This window comes from Schistocerca serialis, chromosome 3, assembly GCF_023864345.2.
Source record: "Schistocerca serialis cubense isolate TAMUIC-IGC-003099 chromosome 3, iqSchSeri2.2, whole genome shotgun sequence".
NCBI lineage: Eukaryota > Metazoa > Arthropoda > Insecta > Orthoptera > Acrididae > Schistocerca > Schistocerca serialis.
In genome coordinates, this window is record NC_064640.1 from 648,090,631 (window position 1) to 648,094,924 (window position 4,294).

At 42.0% G+C, this 4,294-nt stretch overlaps 1 pseudogene; it reads right to left on the minus strand.

Moving 5' to 3' along the window:
* Positions 1-368: 368 nt before the first annotated feature.
* Positions 369-486, minus strand: LOC126472186 (5S ribosomal RNA; annotated as a pseudogene).
* Positions 487-4,294: the final 3,808 nt, after the last annotated feature.

Here is a 4,294-nt window from a genome sequence, read left to right on the forward strand (position 1 = left end):
TTCTTAAGTAATGGATCCTAGAACATTGTCCACAATGGTTAGCATTTATCAGAGACAAGGGTATCATCAGGATGGCCCAGGGAAGCGTGATAGGACTGCTATTGTGGCAGCCATACCACAAATATTCATGAATGGACCAGAGCCCGTCACAACCAGCAGAAGACAAGCACTCTGTCTTCAGGCCACAAGTGGCCCATCAGGACCATCCGACCGCCGTGTCATCCTCAGATGAGGATGTGGATAGGAGGGGCATGTGGTCAGCACACCGCACTCCTGGTCGTTATGACGGTTTTCTTTGACCGGAGCCACTACTATTCGGTCGAGAAGCTCCTCAGTTGGCATCACGAGGCTGAGTGCACCCCGAAAAATGGCAACAGCGCATGGCGGCCTGGACGGTCACCCATCCACGTGCCGGCCACGCCCGACAGCGCTTAACTTCGGTGATCTGACGGGAACTGGTGTATCCACTGCGGCAAGGCCGTTGCCAGCACAAGACAGCAGTGGCCTCATACTCTGCTGCCCCCATGCCCATACTGCTTCATTCAACACAAATGGACTGCATGTCCCTAGCACTGGGCAACATGTAATAGGTGCCATAAGAAAGAACATATTGCTGTATGTAATTTCTTTTCAAACCTGAGTGAAGATGAAACAAACATGGATGTGAATAGTGTGTCAGCAGTGATGGTGTTTCAAAGCAAGTTATATGTTGAAGTGCATGTGTTTAACCAGTCATTGACAGTGGAGGAGGACACAGGTGCAGCAGCAACATTCATGAATTCTCAGACATATGTGGATTTGTTCTTTCCCCCTCTGACTTCAGTGTCACGGAGGCTGATGAGCTATAATGAACAACATATTCTCATTCTTGGATAGTTTTCTGCACCTTTAACTTACATGGCTGTGGTTTGTTCATTAACATTCCTAGTAGTGAACAATGCATATTCTGAAAATCTATTTCATCTGGAGACTTTTAAACTATTTGTATTCTCCATCAATGACAACCTGCATTTGGTTTCTGATTAAGTTCTGTATCAATAGTTATATGCTCTCTGTGTTGAATTATCCTCTCTATTTTCTCCAGGCTGAGCTGTGCAACAGAATTTCAGGCTTGTATTGTGATGAAAGAGCCTGCCTGGACCCATTTTTTCCAGGCTCACCCAGTACCAATAACTTTATGGGATCAAGTAAAAGCAGAATTAGATCTTCTTCAATCTCTTGAAGTTATTTGATCTATTTCTTCCAGTGAATGGTCACCCCCATTAGTGACAGTCAAAAAACCTACTGGTAAATTATGCATCTATGGTGATTTTAAAAAATCTGTTAACGCGTCCCTTTACCACGCACTGATGAGCTGTTAGCAAAAGTATCATGGGGCCATTATTTTTCAAAGATTGACTTGGCAGAGGCATATTTACAGCTGCCAATTGATGAGGAATCTAAATGCCATCTAGTTATCAGTACTCCATTTTGGCTTTATCAATACCAGAATTTGCCTTTTGGTGTTGCAAGTGCTCCAACTATTTTTCAGTGTTTTTTATAGCAACTTATTGCGTAGTTCCAGGCTACATCAACTATCTAGATGACATAGTTGTGTCTGGTGCCTCCACACAGGAGTATTTGTAGAGCCTTTGTACTCTCTTTTGTCATACAGTATGCAGGGGTAAAGCGCAGTTTGGACAAGACACACTTATATCAACCATCCATTATTTATTTGGCTTTTGAAGTGTTGTGTGCTGGTATTAAACCTTCGTGCTAGGAAATTGGTGCTATTGCTGCATAAAACTTATATCTCTCCAGAAATTACAGGTATTTTTGGGTGAAATTGCATACTACCACAAAGTCATACCAGATGCTGCTACTGTGGTACAATCTCTCCAGAAATTGTTACTTTAAAATGTTCCTTTTCACTGGTCAGCAGCTTGTGACCAGGCATTGACTGTTGTTGAAATCTAAGTTGCAGCCAACCCCTTGTTTGATCACTTTTTTGGCCGGGTCAACACCTTGTGTTAGCAACAGACACATCATAGTTTTGTCTTGGCACCGTCCTTGCTCATGAGTATGTGGATGGTTCTGAACGCCGTATTGCATATGCCTCTAAATACTTGAATTCAGTTCAATAGCATTGTTCTTAGGTAGAGAAAGAGGCTGTGGTGATTGTGTATGCTCTAAAACAGTTTCAAGTTTTTCTGTCTAAGTTTCATCTGAGCGTAGACCACAAACGACTGATTTTAACCTTTCAGCATCCTTCCCAGCCAAAGCCACACATAGCTTACAGTGGTGGGCTCTTTCCCTGTCATGATACAGTTATGAGATACACTTTCAACCTATGGTGCAACATGCAGATGTTTGCCGATTGGTCCAGACCCAGAGTTTTGATAAATAGGAATTACTTTGCTTTCATTTAGACATAGAAGCTCAAAATGTTGTTGATGGTTTTCATATTACTAGCACTAAAATTGCAGCCACCACCCACAGTAGATAGAGATCCTGTTTTAAGTAAAGTTATTTCTTTTGTGTAACGAATCTGGCCAGACAAACCTCTGAGACACACTTCTGATCCTTTGAGAAATTACTTTGCATTATGAGGGGATTTAAAAAAAAAGCACGGAATAACATTGCCATGGGTCGAGCTTGTGTACTACACATTTCTGCTGCTAGGAGTGTATAGTGCAGTTCATTGCCAGTTCAGTACTGCCTGTATTGTTGACCTGGTTTGTTCTGTTCATCAGCAGTGATTGGTTTTGCTAGCACTGTTTTCTTCCTGTTTCATTTTTTATGATGGCATGTTTAAGTCAACAACATGCAGTTGTGAAAATTTGTTTTCTACTTGGTAAAAATGCTGCTGAAACTTTTTTGATGTTGTAAACAGCTTACCAATATGACGCTATGGAAAAATTCAAGTTTATGAGTAGTTTGCTTCATTTAAATATGACGACACGTTGATTGATGTCAAACCTCATTCTGGGCCTCCATAAACTGCCTGAATTGACGAAAATATTGAAAAAATTTGAGAGCTTGTGCTCACAGGCCGTCAACAGAAAATTGATCAACTGTCAGAGGTTAGTGGGGTACCTTGGGGCTCGGTTCAGTGAATTTTAATGGATCTGTGGCAGACAGGAGAGTAGGCCTTCCACCACAACAATGCACCTTCACACACAGCCATCTCTGTTAGACAGTTTATGGCCAAAAATGGCGTGGTTCTCCTGCCCCATGCACCTTAGTCACCTGATATGGCTCCGTGTGACGTTTTCTTATTTTCACACATGAAAACAGCCATGAAAGGACACCGATTTGACAACATTAAATAAGTAAAAAAAATGAGGGAGGAGATGTCAGCCATTCCTAAAGATGACTACAAAAATGTTTTGAATGGTGGAAGCACTGGTGGGACAAATGTATTAGTTGTAATGGACAATATTTTGAAGGGGATAATGTTGTTTTGTAAGAAATTTGAAAATATACAGATTTAAAAAAAATAATTCTGGTGTTTTTTTGGGTGGCCCTCATACAAAATGGTCTTTCTGTTTGGGATGGAGTGCTGCTGTTAGCTACAGGAGAAACCACTCCTCAGGCTGTAGTCCCATCCACCCTTCAGCGTGAGGTTGTGTGTTTATTACCTGTGGACCATTGGGGTGTGTCACATACAAAACTGTTAGACTGAAGACGTGTCTTTGGCCATGCTTTGATGGGGAAGTAGCATGAGTTGTTGCAGTCTGCCCACAGTATGCCATCTATCAGGCTACTCCACATGCTTCTTTGTCACTGTGGCCAGATCCACAGTAGCCTTGGGAACAGATTCATGTAGATTTTGCAGGACCTTTTTTAAATTTCTACTGGTTTGTTGTAATTGATGTTTATTCCAAGTTTCCATATGTGGTGCATTGTCTGTCTGCTTCTGCAGTGGCAACAATTTCCCCTTCACTTCATCAAAAATTTTTGCGATGGAAGGTCTTCTATACATGTTAGTTACTGACAATGGCCCCTAGTTCAGATATCAGGAATTTGGAGATTTTTGTAAAAAATGTGGTGTTCACCTTGTCAAGGCTCATCCTTCCCACTTTTAAATGAATGGGGAAGAGGAACAACTAGTATGAACATTTAAGACTCAGATGGAAAGATACGTATTGGATGTTCACCAGAAGTAGCTCCTGACTAGTTCATCAGTTCTTATAGGTTCATCCCTGCTGGCAATAAGAGTCCAGCAGAGTTGTTGCATGGTTATCAGCCCTGGACTCTGCTACATCTGCTTTGCCTGACACCAGGCCATCGACTGGCACCCGCACTACAATGA